Here is a 21085-nt window from a genome sequence, read left to right as displayed (position 1 = left end):
CTGCTCCACCATGTCTGGACCTCAAATAGGGTGACCCGAACAGCTGGATTCAGCGGGGCAAGTTCAACTGCAGCCATAAGTCAGGGGCCTTTGTTCTGTCTGCCAGCCAGATTCCTCTCGTCTTCTGCACGTGGCTTCCACTGAATTGGGGCCGACATGTCCAAAAATGGCTTTTTCACTCCTGTGTCTGGTACCTCCGTGTCCTGCCATGTGGCATCTCTCTGTATAGAGTGGCCTGATCTTCTCATCTTGTTGCCCTGGGCTCCAGGAACCCACCGTCCCTGCTTCTCTCCACTCCACCGGCCCCACCCACACAGCCTCTCCTGTGGGGAATGGCCTCATTCAGCCCCCGCTGCCAGATGGCTGTGCTGTATCACATGACCCTCTCTCTGTCCACCTCCCCACCCCACCCCCCCCCACACACACACATACATGCAGGTCAGGGGACCAGGATTTCTATGGTCTGGCTAAAAACTTTTGAAGTTACCTGACTCAAAAATATAAAAACTAGCCAGTCAGGCCAGGCAGTTTCCCCTCTTAGGAAATTCGAACCCCCGAATCAGACCATACAGGCAGTGTGTGACAAGATGTCATGAGAGCAAGTAGGGCCATATGCTGGCCAGAATTACAGTGAGGAGGAGACTTGGAGAGTGAAGGAAAGCAAAACAAGCTGTGACAGGGAGAAAACGCACTTAGAATTGGGGGAAGAATGAGCCTCTTTTGGAAGAAGATAAAGGAGGGAATGACCAGAGCAGAGCTGGGACTCTGTGAAAGGCAGAGAGAGGAGGAGCCCTGGAGTGCCAGGGCTCACAGGCCTGCCTGGCCCCCCATGTGTGTCACTGCAACAGGCTCATTACTTATTCCCTTTGCTGTCTGTTGGCTTAGAAGCAGGCACATGACTCAGTTCTGCCAACAAAACTTACAGGGAAATGGTGATCTTCTGGGAAGATTTTGCTTTCTGATTAAAGGAGAGAGAGTGAAGAGGCCTGTCCCTTCTTCCTGCTTTGAACAGGGATGTTTGAAATGTGATATTTGGAGCTGTATCAGCCATCTTGAGACCAGGAGGCAGCAAGACCAAGGGGAAAAGCCAACATACCAAGGTTGGCCTAGCAGGCAGACAAAAAGAGCCTGGGTCCTTGATGATACCGTTGAGCCACTATACCTATCCTGGAACCACCTACTTCCAGTCTTATTGATCTCTAAATTGAATGTCTTTATTTTCTAAGCAGATTTCTGCTATTTGCAGCCTAAGGCATTCTTAACCAGTACAGCACTCCTCTGAACCTCTCTGTCATCAACTCCTTAGAGCTCCATGGCTCTTGGAGCTCCAGATGGAAAATCAGCCCAAGCTTAGACATCGGACATCTTACTTATATGGTAGGAAATACAAGTCAAGATTGGTCACAGCCTACCTAGGTGAGCAACTTTAGCACTTAGTTCCCACTCCAGGGCCTGCAGGGCACCGATGAGGAAAGAAAGATTCATGCTCCCAGGCATGGGAGCATGAGTCTTCTAAAATGGGGCTGGGAGGGGGGGGTTAATCCCTGGGCTGTAGAGCCTGAGCACAGGCCGGAAGGCCATGGAAGGCACATGGAAGGAGCTGGAAGTTGGAATGGGCAAGTGGTGGGTTGGATGAATTCTGGAGAAGGAGGCCAGTATCACGCAGCAGGTATCTTATGAGCCCCACTTACTAGCTGGAAGAAATGTATGGCAGCTAGAACTAAATTGGTGGAAAACTAAGCCCTTTAGTTACTCTCCAGCCAGGCTTAGCGACATTCTGTATCCTCTGAGGAATAAGGTGCCATGAGTTGTGGCCACTCCCCACTTTTCTCCACTCTTTGCCCCTTCTCCACCTGTCCCTTTTTTCTCTACCTTTTCTTCCTGTCTTCTCTAAGCAAAGCCAGGAGTCAGAAGTGCACAGGACCTGAATCTCTTCGCCCTCAGCTGGGGGATGGCTATAGTGGTGAGCAGGGATTCGAGGAGATTTAGAATCCTAGGCTAGGGGTAAGGAGTTGGGTTGGGAGAAGAGAACGGATTCAGTGGATAAGGACTAGATGAAGCTTTCTTCTGATCCAGCTTCCATCAAGCAATGTGGTTTTCGTGTTGCTTCAACACAAGAGAACGTGCCTGACCCTTCCCTCTGAAATGAGAAGTTGAACTCAAGAACTGTAGCCCCTCTTCTTTAAATGTCTAGTTTTAGATGTAAAACTGGCATCCTCCTAATGTAGCCTTCAAATACAAATGATTCCATTACATTCAGAGCTTGAGTAAAATCACCCACCCTTTTCCCATTGCAAAATAGTCTTCAGTAGTAAAGAGATGTGGCCCGTAGACGTTCCTCAAGTTAATGGGGCCCAAACATGGATGTGTGACAATCAGAGTAGAATTTTGCAACCTCCAGATCCTGCCAGTAAGCCTCACCCCCTGCACGTAGTCCTCACACCCCCCTGCATGATTTATGGAGTCCTGCCCCCGAAGGCCCAAACCAGGCCAACTCTGCTGTTTGCCTGTTGTGATTACTTCATTCACTCAGCAGAAATGTACTGAATTAGAAGGTCAGCTTATAAAAGCAAACTTATAAGCTTATCTTAGTATAAGGAAGTCATTAGATATTAAAAAAATATTCCATGAGATAAGCAGAGAAAGAAATGAAAGCTTTGGTCGCAGTGGAAGAAGCAAAAAGTTTAAGCCCCTACTTAATGCAATTAATGCTTTCACGTGAAACTTGATAAACCCTGAATCCCCCCCACCCCGCCGAAGCTTCCCCATATATTACTAAGGATTCTCTGAAATCCAATAAGGAAAAGAACCAAAGGCTCTTCCTCATCCTCCACAACCAAGGTTTTTCTCCAGAGTGAATGAGCCTGATTACTGACTAAAAGCTCTCCCGCAATCTTTAGGACGAGAGTGTTTGTTTGTGGTGAACTCTCCAAAGATGGGAAAGGGCTGCGCTATCCCCAGATGATGTTTCACGTTGGTTACACTCACAGGCTTCTCTCCAGCGTGAATGGTCTGACGTTCTCACGCTCCGCACTTCCCCCAGACAGCTTTCCACACCCATCACACACGCCCGCTTCACATCCCGACTGAATTAGCCGACATTGTCTAAGGCTGGAACTCTGATGGAAGGTTCCTCCTCATCCATTCTGCTCTCAGGGCTCCTATCCACCCTGAAATCCCAGATGTCTAATTAGCTCTGAGCACTGTCTAAAAGCGTTTTCACAGCCATTATGTACATATGGTTTCTCTCCAGTATGAATTCTCTGACAGTTGAATGAGCTTTACTTTTCCTGAAAGTGCTCACATTTATCGCGTTTGTAGAGTTTCTACTGCATGTGAATTAGCTGATGCCGCGTGGTGTTGGAACGCTGCCGGTTGCCTCCTGCAAACAGGGATTATCTCCAAGATGAATGTTAGAATGTTTAGTAGGCTGGGAGCCCTGAGAAAAGTGGCCTCTGTTCATAACAAAGATGTTCTTTCCAATATGCATACTGTAATATTGAATAAACTCAATTCTGCTCTAAGATTTGGCCACACCTATTTGTGGGTTTTCTCACTTCTAGAAAACGTGTGTAGAATTGCAGATTTTCCCATATTCATCCCACTCATGGGACAGCGTCCCTAATGGTTCTCTAGGATGTGTCTGTATTCACAGACCTCTCGAAACTCAGACCTGGTCAGTATCCCACAGGGACATTCTCCATGCACCCGCCTATGAATCTACAGCTGTAGAAAGTTCCCACTCAGGCCAGATTGTTGTTCTTGGTCCCAGGCTCACAACATGAAATTAGAGAAAATGTAAATTTCAATCATCGTCTCTTAAAAGATTGAAATTTCTTGGACTGAGAATGAAAGATTTAGGGAGATTGATGATAAGAATGCCTTTGGGTGAATATATAAATGATGGGTGTGACAGACTGCTGGTTTCTGCGATTCTCTTTTTCTTCCTTAACCCGATTTTGGCCTCAGTGAGAAGGTACCCATTAAAAATGCTCACCTTTTCTAGTGACTGGGAGGGAGCATGTGGGTAGTTGCAAGCAGGCAGTTCCCACTGCTTCTTGATCTGGGTGCAGGTCAGATGGATGTGTTTACTTTGTGAAAATCCCTAAGTGGTATACTTTTTACTATGAAAAGTTTTTGCTTTTTTAAAAATCATCTCCCCATCCTCCCAGGCAGCCCCAGGACAGTTCTAGCAAATGAGATGGGATCAGAATTGAGCTTCCAAGAAAACTTGTGACAGGGAGCAGACTCTGCAGCAGGAACCTTTTGCCTTTCCTGTACCTGCCCCCTTTTTCCTGCCGGATCCTGGTCGTGATGCTTGGAGGTGCAGCAGCCATCTTGTGAGCACCTGGAGAAGGGCCACATGCAAAAGATGGCAGTAAGCCTAAGGAAGGTGCCCAATCCTGGTGGCCTTGAACTTCTCACCTCTGGAATTTTTACTGTTTTCAGTCTAGTGGTAGAGAAATGATTTACATTTGATTGTGAGTAAGGTTAGACATCTTTTCCTATGTTTATTGCCTCTTGTTTTATATTCTGTTTGTCTTTCCCTTTCTTCCTTTGCAAAACGTCTATACTTGTTGAAGATGTTAGCCCTTTGTGTGTCAAATGTGTTGCAGATAGCCTTCCAAATTTGGCATTTGTTTTTTGAGTGTGTGTGTGTGTGTGTGTGCGCGCGTGTGTGTCTTTAAACCAAACTGAGGTTATTGCATTTTTATTTTATGGCTTCTGAATTTTGCATAATTTTATACTTTTCCCATTCCAGAACTGTTAAAATGCTAACTCTTTTTAATAGTACCTTTATGGTTTCATTTTATTATGTTTAAACCTTAGATCCAAGTGGAATTTTATACAATGTAAAGAATTAGGTCAAGATCTAGGTTTCTCTCTCCCAACACCTCCCAACACTGTCTAGGGAATAACTATCTTTTCCCAGCTATTTTGATGCTTCCTTTATCATGTGTTAAATTCCATTTGAATTTGGGTCTTTTCTTGAATCTCTGTTTATTGGTCTATACCTCCACCAATACATCATTATCTTAATTATTTTACTTTATAAGTTGCTTCAATATCTGGTAAGGTTACTTCCCTCATTGCTCTTCTTTTTCAAAATGCTTACGGGGGAAAATAAGGTGGATAAGTTGGAGCTGGTGAGTCACGCAGAGATGAAACACTGTCCTTGAGGGATGTTAGACTCAAGGTGGCCAACTGTGTATATGACCGAGACATTCGATCAAATGGAAAAAGACGAAAGGAGAATAATGTTACATCCTCACAAAATATTCTGTTTATTATGACGTCAGGGATTGCACAAAGGTTCCTTAATGCAGGTAGCATTTTAACAATATGCTTATTTTAAGCACTTATCCTTTTCCTCTACAATGTATTCCTGCAACTGTTTTGTAAAAAAGTCATATTTTCTCTTAATAACTACTCATATCCAGAAACTCACCATCAAACAAGTTAAGGTTCTAATAAATAGGTCATTAAAGTCAAAACAGAAAACTTCAGACGGTCCTCAGTAATATAAAAGGGTAACATTATGTTTCAAGTCCTATTATATGGCCACGGGTATGCTCAAGATGATTCTTCTACAGGCCTCAGTGTCCTGTGAAGTCTACACAAAGCACAGACTATTCTATCTAGTCTGAAAATAGCCCTGTCTATGACAAAAGGACAAATATAACATTAACAACTGTGCTTCCCTTTTTGGAATTTTGGAGAGTCATGAGGAAATTATATATAAGATCCAAGACTCTTCTTAAAATAAGCTTTCCAAAGAAAACTGAAATAACTCTATTTTTCTGATAACTTTCCTCGAGACAAACAGAAGCATTCAGAATAATTCCATTGGTCTTATAGCTACATGTGGTTTTAGGTTTTTCCTAAAAATGGCTATTGTAGTATTTAAAGACCTCCTTAGGACATTAGTTTTGAGTGCCTGGAAGTATTAAGAAAACTAGTCTCTCAAACCATGCCTTTTTATTCATCTGTGCTGTATGAATGCTTGATATTGGTGTAATAAAATGAAATGTTTGGAAAAATATGGACCCAGTAAAAATTAATGCCTCTAATTAAGTCAGAATTTGTAAAAGGAAAACAAGGTCTGATGTAAGTGTAAAAAAAGATAGTATATTGGCTGCACATAGTGACTTCCTTCCAAAGAGCACAGTATGGAAGTAGGGGGCAGGGGGACTTCACAGTGGAGACGCCTGACAAACACTGCATCAGCCAGGTGGCGGTCAACGTTACCAGTGATTCGACATGTTGATAGCAGGTACCCTTGTTATGATGTGATGACAGCAGCACTGTGCTTCTGTCTGTGGTCTTTATCCCACAAACCCATAACCCTACTCTAATCATGAGAAAAACATCAGACAAATCCCAGTTGAGGGACATTCTACCAAATGCCTCAGTCCTCAAACTGTCAAGGTCATCAAAAACGAGGAAAGTCTGAGAAACTGTCATATCCAAGAAGAGCCCGAGAAACATAACAAAATGTAATGTTGTATTCTGGATGGCATCTTAGAACGCTGGGTAAAAACTAAGGAAATCTAGATAAAATATGAACTTTAATAATATATTAGTATTGGTTCATGAATATGACAAACGTACCATAAAATGTTAGTAACAGGAGAAACTAGACGTGGGGTATATGGGAATTCTCTATCTTTGCAAGTTTTCCATCAACCTAAAACTATTCTAAAATAAAAATTTTATTTAAAAATAAGCTAAAAATATAAAAGTATTAAAAGAGGCCAATGATGGTTACAGACAAGATGACATAGACATAGTTTCCTCTGTGTCTCCCACTAAGTACAGCTAACACCCTGGACATAACGCATAACATTATAGGAAGAGTCTGAAAGGTAGAGAGAAGGGTGACTATCTAGGAAACTTGAGACTCAAGGAATGACAGACACAGCAATGAGTCAGCAGGGTTTCTTTTTGCTCTCTACCTATCCTGGACTAGCACAGAAGAAGCCTGCAACCCAGAAAAGCAAATATGTACAGAAAAAAAAAAAAAAGGCCCCAATCAAAGCCTGTTCTCTCTAGCTAAAGGATCAGGAAAGGGGCAGCCTATCAGGACAAACTTATTTTGACAGTGTCCGCCCTACTCCAGACAAACACCATGGGAAAAAACCCCACCCCACCCCAGAATAAATAGAGATGGAGTGTGAGTCTAGACCTCCACTCTCACCTGGTAGTGATGGGGTGCTCCTCCCCCTCCCACAGTGTCATCAGTGGGGAGCCTAAGCTTTCGCATCTGCCCTGTGATAATGAGGCAGCATCCACTTTGCCTCACCAGTGTGGTGTCAGCAGAGCTGGCTAAAAGAGAAGATTTAAATAAGATTCAGAGTCTTGTGATACCCCAAATGTCCGGGATACAACAGAAACTCACTCGTAATACCAAGAATCAGGAAAAAGTCTTCAGAACAGCTATGTTGTTTCTTGAAAGACACAATGTATTACCTGTAGGTATCAAAATTTGTGGGACACAGCTAAAGCTGTCTGAGAGGGAAATTCGTAACACTAAATACTCACAAAAAGATCTCAAATCAGTAATTTAAGTGACCACAACAAGAAACAAGAAAAAGAAAAGTAAAATAAGCCTGGAAACAAACAGAAGGAAGGAAATAATGAAGAGCCAAAATCAAGGAAATGAAAAACATAAAAACAGAAAGCCATTGAAACAAAAAAATCTGGTTCCTTGAAACACCAGTAAAACCAATAAACCTCTAGTAAGACTCATAAAAGGAGAGGAAGACACAAATCACCAATATCAAGAATAAAACACTGAACGGCTATGAACTGGTGGATCTAGGATGAGCAAGCAGGCATGTGAAGGTCCAGGCAGGAAACCTCACTCTAACTCTCTTCCAGGTTCCATGACGTTTCTAAGTTCCTAAGTCCAGTCCTGCCTACCAGGGAAACGGAAGTCCTCACTGCAACCGAAAGTGGGGTCCAGCTGCTCGCTGCTCAAAAGCCAATAAAGAGGCAGGGCTGGTGGAAAGGAAAGTTTGCTTTATTTCAGAGGCCGGCAACCAGGGTGGGTGGGGAGGGGGGACGCCTGTCCAAAGGCCGACCCCCCCCACTGACAATCAGGGGGCAAGAGCTTTTATAGGCGGAGGGAGGGGGCTACATGCAGAAACAGCACAGTCAGCTCTGACAGTCATCTTGAAATCGGTCATCGGTGGTCTGACCAGCGTCAGCTTGTTTGTTTTAAGTATACTTAATCTTCAGTTCCAGGGTTGGTTTGTTTCCATTTCTTGAGGCCATTTCTCAGAAAAGAGACTGGTGATGAGAACGATGTCCCACACCCAGGGTTCACCTCCAATCTGCCAAAAGAAGCAGCTGACCATGCAGCCAGAGAAGCAGCACGTTGGGGCATACAACAAGACGGAGCCAAGTTAACGGCACGACGTGCCACGCAGCGCCATGGTCATAATGCCTGGGGGGTAGTAGCAGGATGTCTGCGTTAGGTCCCACCTCTCCCCCTTCTAGCAATTTCAGAGGAATTAGCCCCAATTCTCCCAGACCCAAGGCCTCCAGCAAAACAGTCTCCCCCCCCAGTTCTGTTGTCCAGAAAACCTACAATAAAATAGACTCATCACCACCAGCTCCCCTTAGCTCTTAGGTCTGCCCCTCACCTTGGATAGAAGAGAAGATCCACAAACCTTTTCTGAACAAACTACCTACTTAGTTCTGCCCCTTGAGAGAAATTCCTGATTAATTCTTATCACCTCACCAGTGCCAAGGCCAGGAAATCAGTGTCCCACATCTCTGGGTACCCAGGCCAGGCACAGCACAGAGCTGACCACAGTATGGAGGAAAGCGGAAGACATCTGTATGGATGGTTTTCCAGCCATTGTCACCCTGGTCAGTCATCATCTCATCCAAGTTGTACTGAACCAGGTCATTTCCAAAGCACACACATAAGAATTGCAGCCACAAAACCCACCAGTAAAAACATAAGCACCATGGAGCCAATGCTGGACAACCAATAGATTTCCAGTGTTCAGGGAAAGAAACCACCACCATCATCACCCCGACACCTGTCACTCCAGCATTCCACTGAAGCCTCAGACCAGCACATGCTGTAAGTGTGGGTGAGGCTGTGACCCACCCAGGCTGTGGGGGTTGACGTCCCACATTGAGATATTGGCAAATATAATTCAACCTCTGTGGAATTCTAAGAAGGTCCAAAGCTCTATCTTGTGGCTCTGTGGCAGGAAGCCACTCGCCTCCATGTAGCCCACAAAGCCATGGATTGTCAAGTCATTCACCACAAATTCAAAGCAATATAGCCTTGATGGCCTGGCACAGCTGCTCCACCTATAAAGAGCCAGTCAGGAGTCAGACAAAGTCTCCCCAGGCATAGGCGTAAAGTAGGGGTGCTTAACCTTGGCACTACGGACATTGTGGGCTGCATAATTCCCTGTTGTGGAGGGCTGTCTTGTGCATGGTAGGATACTTAGCAGCATGCCTGGCCTCTTCCCACTAAATGTCAGGAGCAACCCTCAGTTGTGACAGTCAAGAATGTCTCCAGACATTGCCCAATGTCCCTTGGGGGACAAAATCTTCCCCTGTTGTGAACCACTGCATTATACCTTGGTATGCTGGGGTCTCCAAAAAGAGCATGTAAGATTTGACCTAGAGAAAGGAGAGAGGCCAGGAGTAAGAAGGTCTAGAGAAGGAAAAGGAAAAGATCTCTAAAACAGCACAACCCGGAAGGCTAGATGGAGAGTAAAGGAGCCAGTTAAGAAGGAGCCGAGAGATAGGTATGGTAGGAAACAGAGCTACCTAGGAGTGATATCTGGGACCTTATTATCAACAGAGAAGCTTGGAGTCAGGAACGCTGGGCTCTAATATCAGCTCTGCAATTCCCTATCCATGTAGTCTTCCTACAGAAACAGACTCATAGATACAGAGGACAAACTGGTGGTTGTCAAAGAAGAAGAGAGTGGGGGGGTTGGGCAAAATAGGTGAAGGGGATTAAGAGATACCAACTTCCAGTTTTAACATAAGTCACGGAGAGGGAATGTATAGCATAAGGAATATAATCAATAATACTATAATATCTGCCGGGTGACAGATTTACTAGACTTATCGTGATCATTTTATTTAAAATATTTAAATGTTGAATCAATATGTTTTACACCTGAAACTAACATAATATATGTCAACTACACTACAGTTTTTTTTAAAAAAGTATGTTTCTGGGACTTCCCTGGTGGCCCAGTGGTTAAGAATCCACCTTCCAATGCAGGGGACACAGGTTCGATCCTTGGTCAGGGAGCGAAAATCCCACACCATGGGGGGGGGGCGGCAATTAAGCCCGTGTGCAGCAACGAAAAGCTCCCGCATGCCACAACTAAGACCCGAGGCAGCGATATAAATAAATAAATAAAGTTTCTTTGTCAACTGAATGTGAATAATACCACATGTCTTGCTTGTCACATAGGGTTATAGTTAGAATTGCAGTCAAGTAATTTTTCCATAAAAGTGCTTTGAAGCCAAAAAGAATAAAATATTGGCTATCACTACAGACTCTGTAGAACATAAAAGGATAATAAGGGAACACTATAAACAACTCTACCCATATAAATTCAACAACGTGCATGAAATTAACCAATACCTTGAAAACCACAAACCACCAAAACTCACTCAGTATGAAATAGATAATATAAAAAATTGAATCTGTAGTTTCAAAAAAAACAACTTCCTGTCTCAGTGGCCCCACAACTAGTTTGGTGATTCACTGAAAAGACTCACAGGACTCCACATAAAGTTATACTCAAGGTTAAGATTTATCACAGCAAAGGATGCAATACAGGAGCAGCAGGAAAAGGATGTTTGTAGGCAAAAGCCGGAGGGGTCAAATGCATACTTTCTTATCTCTCTACAGGAATAGCACAGACACATCTTCTCCATGTGCAAACTGCAGGGACACATGTGACATGCCCTTGCCTAGGAAATTCTACTTGACTCTTGGAATCCAACATTCTTAAAGGGAGTTGGTCACATACTTGCCATGTGACCAAGCATGGCCCCAAACCAGGCACCAGGGGCACATCATGAATCATTATGCTTACTTTAAACACTCTGGTGACCTAGTTCTTCTCAACCCACTACTTGGGGCATATAGAATAACACCTACCTCGTTGCTGTGTGAACATTCCGGAAGTGTAGTTTTCAGAGTTTGACCAAGGGTCATTGCCATGCATATAGAGACAAGTGAGAAATCAGTGAAACAGACCTGCTGCATTCACCAGACACAGACAATTTCACTGCAGAAGTCTATCCACATTTAAAAGAAATACTAACACCAATTATACACAATCTCCAGAAAATAGAAGGAGCACTTTCTACCTTATACTATGAGGCCAGTATTACCATGACACCAAAACCAGACAAAGACTATATTAGATTCCCCATAAACACAGATGTAAAATCTTCAACAAAATACTAGCAGATTGAATCCAGTGCTATATAAAAACAATTTTACATCACAACCATGTAGGGTTAATTCCAAAAATGCAAAGCTGGTTCAATATTCACTTATCATACTAAATGAAGTAAGTCAGAAAGAGAAAGACAAAAAGCATATGATATCACATATATGTAGCACTTAAAATATGACACAGGGACTTCCTTGGCGGCACAGTGATTAAGAATCCACCTGCCAATGCAGGGGACATGGGTTCAATTCCTGGTCCAGGAAGATCCCACATGCCACGAAGCAACTAAGCCACAACTACTGAGCCCACATGCCACAACTACTGAAGCCTGAGCACCTAGAGCCTGTGCTCCACAACAAGAGAAGCCACCTTAATGAGAAGCCCGCACACCTCAATGAAGAGTAGCCCCTGCTCACCACAACTAGAGAAAGCCCTTGTGCAGCAATGAAGACCCAACACAATAAAAAATAAATAAATGTATTTATTTATTTATTTATTTAAAAATAATTATAAAATAAAATATGACACAAATGAACCTATCCATGAAACAGAAACAGAATCATGGACATAGAGAATAAACTGGAGGTTGCCAAGGGGGTGGGGGTTGAGGGAGGGATGGAGTGGGAGGTTGGGGTTAGCAGATGTAAACTTTTATATATAGAATGGACAAACAACGAGGTCTTACTGTATAGCACAGAGAACTGTATTCAATATCCTATGATAAACCAATAATGGAAAAGAATATTTTAAAAAGAATGCATATGGTGAGGGTGAGTCAAAAATTGTCCACACTCTGGTTATATTAAAACTTCTGTAAATTCAACAGCCAGAGTGCAGATAACTTTTGACATATATATATATGTATATATGAATCACTTTGCTGTACAGCAGAAATTAACACAACATTGTAAATCGGCTCCACTTCAATTAAAAAAATTTTTAATGTAATCCACCATATTAACAGGCTACAGAAGGAAAGCCATATGATCATATAAACTGATACAGAAAAGCATTTCAAAACTCAACACCCATTTGTGATAAAAAACCTCTCAACAAACTTGGAACAGAAGGGAACTTCTTCAACCCAATAAGGAGCATCTACTAAAAACCTACAGTTAACACTATACTTAGTGGTAAAATGCTTTCCACCCGATATTGGGATCAAAGCAAAGATTTCTGTTCTCACCACTCTTAGTCAATATACTGAAAACCATAACCAATGCAAGAAGACAAGAAAAGGAAATTAAAAGCATACAGATTGGAAAGGAAGAAATAAAACTGTCCCTATTTTCAGATGACATGATTGTCTACCAAAAAAGAAAATCCTCAAAAAACAGAAATTAAAAAACAAACTTCTAGAACCAATAAGTGAGTTCAACAAGGTCTCAGGATACAAGATCAACATGCAAAACTTACAATACACGTACACGATTACAAATAATAAACATCTATTAGAATGACTAAAATGAAAAATATTGATAATAGCAAATGCTGGAAAGAATGCAGAGAAATTGGATCTCTCCTACCTTTCTAATGGGACATTCCCTTTTGCCAGATGTCTGGGGCACTATCAAAACCAGAACCATTTTCCGCTAAATTCCCTGCTTGAGTTTTCTTGCACCACCTCTGAAATGCAAATTTAGTCTACTATTCCTCAGGGAGGCTAGGTTTGGTTTACTATCTCACAGGAATCCTTCCCCTGTGCAAAAAGAACATAGGTTTACATCTAGTCTAACCTTACCCTGAGTGTGTGTGTTGGGTTAGGGAGAGTTGGCTTTTTCTTCTCTCTTACCTTAGATGTCTCTTGGACTTTAACTTCTGTCCCTCTCAAGCCATGAGGTAAGTAAAACTGTAATTCGGTTTCATAACAGTTCCCTGCTGAGTTGGTAAGTGCCTACAGGGCAAAAGCAATTTTAAGAGTTCATTCCCACACCAAAAGCAAAGGCAACAAAAGCAAAAATAAACAAGTAAGACAACATCAAACTAAAAAGCTTCTGCACAGTAAAGGAAACCATCAATAAAATGAAAAGGCAACCTATGGAATGGAAGAAAATATTTGCAAATCATATATCTGATAAGGGATTGATACCCAAAATATATAAAGTATTCATACAACTCAATAGCAAAAAAACAGACAAATAATCTGATAAAAAAAAATGGGCAAAGGACCTGAACAGACATTTTTCCAAACAAGACAACAAATGGCCAAAAGGTACATGAAAAAGTTCTCAATCATCAGGAAAATGCAAATCAAAACCACAATAAGATGTCACCTAACACCTCTTAGAATAGCTATTACCAAAAAGGCAAGAGACAACAAGCATTGGCAAGGATGTGGAGAACCAGGAAACCGCGTGTACTGTTTTGGGAAGGTAAACTGGTGCAGCCACTATGGCAAACAGTATGGCAAGTCCTCAAAAATTTAAAACTAAAACTACCATATGATCCAGCAATTCCACTTCTGGGTCTTTATCTGGAAAAAGAAAAAAAAAAAAAACGGAAAAAAGAAAACACTAACTCGAAAATATATCTGCGCCTCCTTGTTCATTGCAGCATTATTTACAACAACCAAGAACTTGGAAACAACCTACGTGCCTACTGATGGATGAATGGATAAAGAAGCTGTGAGATATACACACACACACACACACACAGACACACATAGACACACACACCACTCAGTAATATATTAGCCACAGAAAAGAAGGCAGTCCTGACACTTGCAACTTGGATTGGACCTTGCTTGAGCTGAATCTTGAAAGATATCTATGAGTTAATGGGCTAAAGAGGGAATCATGCATTTTCAGCAAAGGGAGCTATGTGTGCAAAGGTCCAGAAGTATGACAGACCCTGGTGTAAGAAGAAGTCGTGAGAGGTGAGACAGGACCAAGAAAATCTAAAACGGAAGAGTTTCAGGAATTGGTCTTCCACTGAGGAGATTTCTCTGGTAGCAGGGAGCAGACAGCCCGCAGTGCGGTGGGTGGAGACCCAACACAAAGAGCAAGTCGATAGCAGAAGTGTTGAAGTTATTAATCATCTCTGTCCTGTATGTCAGTCCCTCCTCTGCTGGCATGTTCCCTGCTGGTACTTGACTGTGTGCAAATCTCTTTCAATTAATTATTAATTACAATAATCAACTAACTATAATACATATATAAAGCTGTACCCACGTGTCCTCCTCTACCTGCTATCTCGTTTCTCCAAATGACTTCCTTCGCCGCCTCTGACTGAACCGCCACAGCACTTCCCTTTTTGCTAAATCCAAGTGATCCTTTTCTTACTTGACTTTTCAGCAGCCTGTGATAATATGGATGGACCCTTCCCTTCTTCTTAAAACTCTCTTTCTTTGGCTTAGGCATACATCTTCCTGGTTCTCCTCCCATCTCTTGGGCTATTCTTCAACCTTCACTTAAATGAGTTTCCAAGTATTTCCCTAAGCTCACCTCCTTCTCACTCTCCAGTCCAGGGGAGCAACTGCTTTCTCGCCCATCCTGATGCTGGTGCTGCTCAGATCCCCACACCCTGCACAGCACATCCTCCTGATTTTTAAGCTGGTCATCCCCAGCATGTGGGCATCTCCTCTTCTTCTGCCACACATCCTCCCCGCTTGCTCTCTGTATCCAATCCCTAACATTTTTGGCACCAGAAACTGGTTTTGTGGAAGACAATTTTTCCATGGACCAGGGGGTTGGGAGATGGTTTGGGGAGATTCGAGGGCATTACATTTATTGTGCACTTTATTTCTATTATTATTACATTGTAATATGTAATGAAATAATTATACAACTCACCATAATGCTGACAGGAGGCGGAGATTAGTCGGTAATGCGAACGATGGGGAGCGGCTGTAAATACAGATGAAGCTTCGCTGGCTAGCCTGCCACTCACCTCCTGCTGCGCAGCCCAGTTCCTAATAGGCCATGGACGGCTATTGGTCCATGGCCTGGGGGTTGAGGACTCCTGATTTAGCAGACCTGGCAATCCTACCGTCAAATATCTCTGGCATCCATTCTCCACACCCCTGCTTAATCCAGACCCTCTCTAAATCACTCCTCACAGAATCAATGCATCTCCCCGTCTTTCCCTCAATATCTTTCTCCCTTGTGCTGCCAGAGTGATATTGTTAAGACATAAATCTGATCATGTTAGTCTCTTGATTAAAACTTTCAACAGCTCCCCACTGCCCACAGGATGAAGGCCCAGCTCCTTTAACTTAGCACACAGGCCCTGCATCATCTGGACCCTGCTGCCTCTTTAGCCTCATTCCCCATCCCCTGCCATTCCCCAATAACAGTCCTTTATGGAAACCCTTTATGATTTATTGAGCACCTTTTTTTTCAGGCAGTGTGCATTATTTCATTTGATCCTCAAAACAACAGTATGAAGTGGTTATTATTATTTCCATCTTAAAGATGATAAAAATGAGGTGAACGGACGTTAAGAAACTCACTCAAGGTCATTCAGCTATGAGGTACTGGACCCGGATCCAACTGGGAGAAGGACTCCGAAGTTATATTCTTAGCTTTTGCCCTAAACTGTGCTTGATCCCTTTCTATGCCTGACCAGCTACTCCTCAGCTTTCAAAACTCAGTTCTGCCATCACCTCTTCCAAACTCGTCTTTAACTTTGCAGTCTTGCATTCAAGACCCCCCCCTCTGCACTCCCATCATCAGCACCAGCATAACCGAATGAGAACGCTCTGCCCATCATAATGTAATAACTGCTTTACCATTTTTCCTCTCTAGACAATGACTTTATGTTGAGGAGGGTCTGGATTTTTCTTTATCGCTGTAGTTCTCACACTTGACATTGTACCAGGTGGGTCCTGAATAAAGCTTTACTGTATGGACTTCCTGGCTCTGCTACTTGCTAGCTCATGGAAAGCTAGCAAAGTTATTTCACCTCTTTGTGCCTCAATGTTCTCACCTGAGCTTGTATCTTTATCTGGAAAATGGGTATAACAATAGCCATTATGGAGAGTTGCTGGAAGGATGAAGGGAGAATTGATCTACAGGCCTGTATACAGTAAGCGCTCAATAAGTGGTGTCTGTTATTAGACTGTAATATACACCTTCACAAAGGTTGGCCTCTCTAGCCCTCCCTTAGGGCTAAACACCTTTATTAACATTTCATGTGAATCAATTGGGACCAGGCTCCTGCCCCACCACCCCTGTGAGGTTGCACGGTGTGCTGTCAGAGGAAAGACCCCTTCCCACACTCAGAGCTCCCTGCAGGGCTTGCAGGGCCAGCTGAGGGGGCCGCTCTGGATGCTGAGAGCTGAGGACAAGTGGGATGACCCAGGTCTGGCCAGAGCAGGGGAGGAAAATATGTTACGGGCTCACAGGTCCCCAGGCCTAGCCTCTCACTGAGCACGCGAACTACCACCCCACACACTTCAGAAAGGGCACCAAAGCCCAGCTCTGTGCTCCTCCCTCCAGCCCCTCCAGACTCACCGAGGGAGGGAGCTCCCCGCCACCCCCCCCACCCCCGCACAAAGCCCTGCAGCGAACAGAGTAGGGTTATCGGAAGGATGAGGGGCCAGCAGACGCCTGGTGATCACAGGACGTATGTAAAGACCTTTGTTTTAGTGCCTTTTGGAGTTAAGCTCCAGTACCTGAAAAACTCTCTCTGCGATCCACACTCAGAGTGAATGGCAGAAGCAATTGAGGAGAGGCCAGGAATGCATAGGGCTTGCCTGGAAATCAGAGCCAGAAAGCTCTGGAACAGAACCCAAGGGAGGACTGCATTGTGCACTTACCAAGGCATTGTAAAGAATATTTCTGTGGAATTAGAAAAAGAAATGAGTTTTCTCATGCAAAATGACTTTTGCATGTTGTATTAATTTGCCAGGGCTGCCCTAACAAAGTACCACAAACTGGGAAGGGCTCCCAGTTCTGGAGGCTGGAAGCCCAAGAGCAAGCTGTCACAGGGTTGGTTCCTTCTGAGACCTCCCCTTGAGTTGTACGTGGCCACCTTCTCCCTGTGTCCTTACACTGTCTTCCCTTTGAATGTCTATGTCCTGATTTCCTCATCTTCTGAGGATACCAATCATACTGGCTAATGGCCTTAGTTTAACTTAATTATCTCTTTAAAGACCCTATCTCCAAATACAGTCATTCTGGGAGACAGGAGGTTAAGATTTCAACATTTGAATTTGGGGGCTCACAGTTCAGCCCAAAAAGCTCCGGAAATGCAACACTGAACAAAAACCTTCCAAGTACATACAGATTTATATAAACTTCAAATTTCTTTGGGCTTTTCCACTGCTTTCATCCTCCTTCAGCTGTTAGATCAGTAAAAGTCTCAATGTTTTAAAAATACCTTAACAATTTTGACATTTAGGAAGGTTCAATGCCTTAGTTGGTTCTCAGATTTGCCCAGCTTGATATGACCTCATTTTTTTTCCAGAGGAAGCAGCCTCTGTTCAGCTCTTAGTCACAGCTGGCCTTCTGCAACATCCTTTCTAGCATCTGAACACTTCCAAGTGGTGGGAGGGGACTGGAACATTTTGGGTAATCTAGCTCATGCAGCCATTCTTCTTCATGAATGACTGAGCTACCTAATTTTTTTTTTTTTACCAGAAATAGGTGATTGTGCACCAGAATTACTTTTTTAAAAAGCTGACCTACCACATATCAAAAGAAATAATAGTGCATAGGGAAACTGCTATGGACAGAGAACCAGGAGACCTAGGAACTCTGAGAATGTTACTTCCCTTCTTTAATCCTGTTTTTTCAGTTAAAACATGAGTGGCTGGATTACAGGTCTTCGGTTCATCCTGCTATAAAATTCTAAATGTTTGATATAAAACAAACATGCAGCTTCCATCACACTGGCATTCTCCTAATTCACCCTAAAATAGAGATTAAATTCTGACGTGCAGCAGAGTTATCCTGCTACTACCCATCTCAAATATTCCTTAGGGATGCAGAGATGTAGCCCACGGGAGAGGCCAGGATTATAGGGCACAACCATGACCACGCTGCAGTGATATAGAGTCAGAAGCCACAATTCTGTCACGAGGCCTCCCCGATTCACCAAAACAGAATCTTCCGACTTGGCCCTCACACCTTCACAATGTCTTATGGAGCCCTGCCCCCATGACTTACAAAGGTCCTTGCTTTCCTATATTTATTATTTTTAGGATCTGATGAAAACTATGAACCTGTTCTTCTCCCCCAAATGTGTATGCATATATGTGTGTACATTCTGCACCCCTGCCCCTGGTATACAATTTTGTGTAGTTCACGAACTCTTTTTCAGCCCAAGTATACATAATGTCACCTACTGCCAGGTCAAGGACCAGGGTGTCTGCCGAACTATTAGGGAGCAAAGAGAATGGTGTGCTCTGTGTCCAGCTTCATTCTACTCATAAAAACAGAGCTCAGGTCAAAACAAACTATTTTAACTATTAGAAGCATGGCTATTTCTTTGTCAAGCAATTTATGAAAAATTTAAAAAATATTTTGGTTTTAAAACTGTTGTATTTGTGTTTTATTTTTATTTATTTATTTATTATTTGGCTGAGCAGCTTGCAGGATCTTAGTTTCCCAATCAGATATCGAACCTGGGCCTCAGCAGTGAAATCACCAAATCCTAACCACTGGACTGCCAGGGAATTCCCTGTACTTGTGTTTTAAAAGGTATTTTATACTTTTGAGTAATGTCTATAGAAAAATGAATGTGTAAATACAAGTAATATTAACTAAAAGCGTTTACATTTAAAAATATACTTTGTGGGCTTCCCTAGTGGTGCAGTAGTTAAGAATCTGTCTGTGTAGGGGACACTGGTTCAATCCCTGGTCAGGGAAGATCCCACATGCCATGGAGTAACTAAGCCCGTGTGCCACAACTACTGAGCCTGTGAGCCACAACTATTGAGCCCATGTGCCACAACTACTGAAGCCTACGCGCCTAGAGCCTGTACTCCACAACAAGAGAAGCCACCGCAATGAGAAGCCCACGCACCACATTGAAGAGTAGCCCCTGCTCTCTGCAACTAGAGAAAGCCTGCACGCAGCAACAAAGACCCAACACAGCCAATAAATAAAGTGAATAAGTAAATAAATAAATGTATTTTAAAAATAAATAAGTTAAAACACAAAAATACACTTTGTTTAATCACTACCTTGAAGCAAATGTGACTATGTCACCTCCTCCTATTACCCCAGGTAATCAGAAATTGATGGTGCCTTCTCACTATACTACACAGATTTTTTTTTAATTTGTTTACTATCTTTAATAATTCTATTATTTGTAAATCCTTCCACAAAAGGGCATTACAGTTCTTCAGTTTATTGCAAACATATCTTTAAAAAAAAGTCAGCCCTGCTGTTGAAGCTATAATACAAAGTTTTTAATTATTAGCACTATACTAAAAAGCACAATGGAGAACATCCTATTTAAATAAAATGAGGGTAATATTTCACTGGGGAATATATCCAACAGATTTTTTTCTCTCTGCATATCTATATTCAATGGTAGTGTTTTACAGTCAAATTTTAAACAAATGCAAATTTTTAAAAAATAATGAAAGCCATGTTTTGCTTTGGAATACTATTATACACATACCATACAGGTTGTTTTATAGCAGATACTAGTCTGCCAAATTTCAGATGGCAAAATGCTAAGCAGTGAGTTTGGTATTGTCCAGCTAGTTGTTTCTTGTCATCCTGGAGAATCTGTCAGTGGGTAATGTTGAGACCATCTTGTCACCACCATTTCTCTCCTCAGAGGTGACTCCACTGTGATAGAACATTCATATCCTTAAGACGCAAGGCCTAGCAAAAAGCCTCCCACAAATCCACTGGATATCACAATGTTCTGCTTGACAAATTCTGTTGCTTCTTCTATTATATTGTTGACTTCAGGTGCTGCCTTATTTGCTCGTTTCTTAATCTGTCTTTTTGCTTTGTTTACATCTTTTTCAACTCTCTTCCAGTCAATCTGCACATAGCCACTGTGACTGGCAATCTGAAGGAGAAGAAAGCCACCACCTACTGCAGTTGCTGCAAGTTTTCCAACTTTCTGAAACAAAAATCCTGCAAACCAGCCACTCACTCCACCCATTACAATCTGGGTGGCTACTGAGTATTTTTCTACCACAGGTCCGGAACTGTGGCCAAACACTCGATTCCACCAGTGGTGTCTTCTTGCATTACTCAGTTAAATCCAACACTTCGTAAGAATCATCATCACTTTCATATTCTTGGGGAGGGGGGTTCCAGGTCGCCATGATACCACCGGCGGTCTGTAATGAAGGTCTACTACACAGATTTCAAGGGAATAATTAAATTATTTAAGTGAGCTGACAACTTTCAAGCATTTTTTTTCATATTGATTTATCTACAAATAGTCACTACTTTAGTAAAGAACATTCCTATTACAAAATGGGGTGATCCTCAAGGGCTTTTATCAATTAATACTCACCCAGGTCAATTTATAGTACTTGAAAGTGATAAAACTACACTCTTTTAAAAAAAAAAAGGAAAAAAACTCACAATTTTTAGTGAAAGACCTACCACAGGGGCATAATACTCTCCTCATTCACTAATTGGTTTGAATTCATGTATGAAATTAAAATGTAGCAACCAGGAAAATAAAGCAATGCAAAGGAGAAATCAGAA

At 42.5% G+C, this 21085-nt stretch overlaps 1 pseudogene; it reads right to left on the bottom strand.

The window, feature by feature from the left end:
* Positions 1–19704: 19704 nt before the first annotated feature.
* LOC130861759 (FUN14 domain-containing protein 1-like) lies at positions 19705–20694 on the bottom strand (annotated as a pseudogene).
* Positions 20695–21085: the final 391 nt, after the last annotated feature.

Source organism: Hippopotamus amphibius, chromosome 9 (genome assembly GCF_030028045.1).
Source record: "Hippopotamus amphibius kiboko isolate mHipAmp2 chromosome 9, mHipAmp2.hap2, whole genome shotgun sequence".
NCBI lineage: Eukaryota > Metazoa > Chordata > Mammalia > Artiodactyla > Hippopotamidae > Hippopotamus > Hippopotamus amphibius.
The sequence above is the reverse complement of the archived record's forward strand: the minus strand, read 5'-3'. Positions and strand labels throughout refer to the sequence as shown.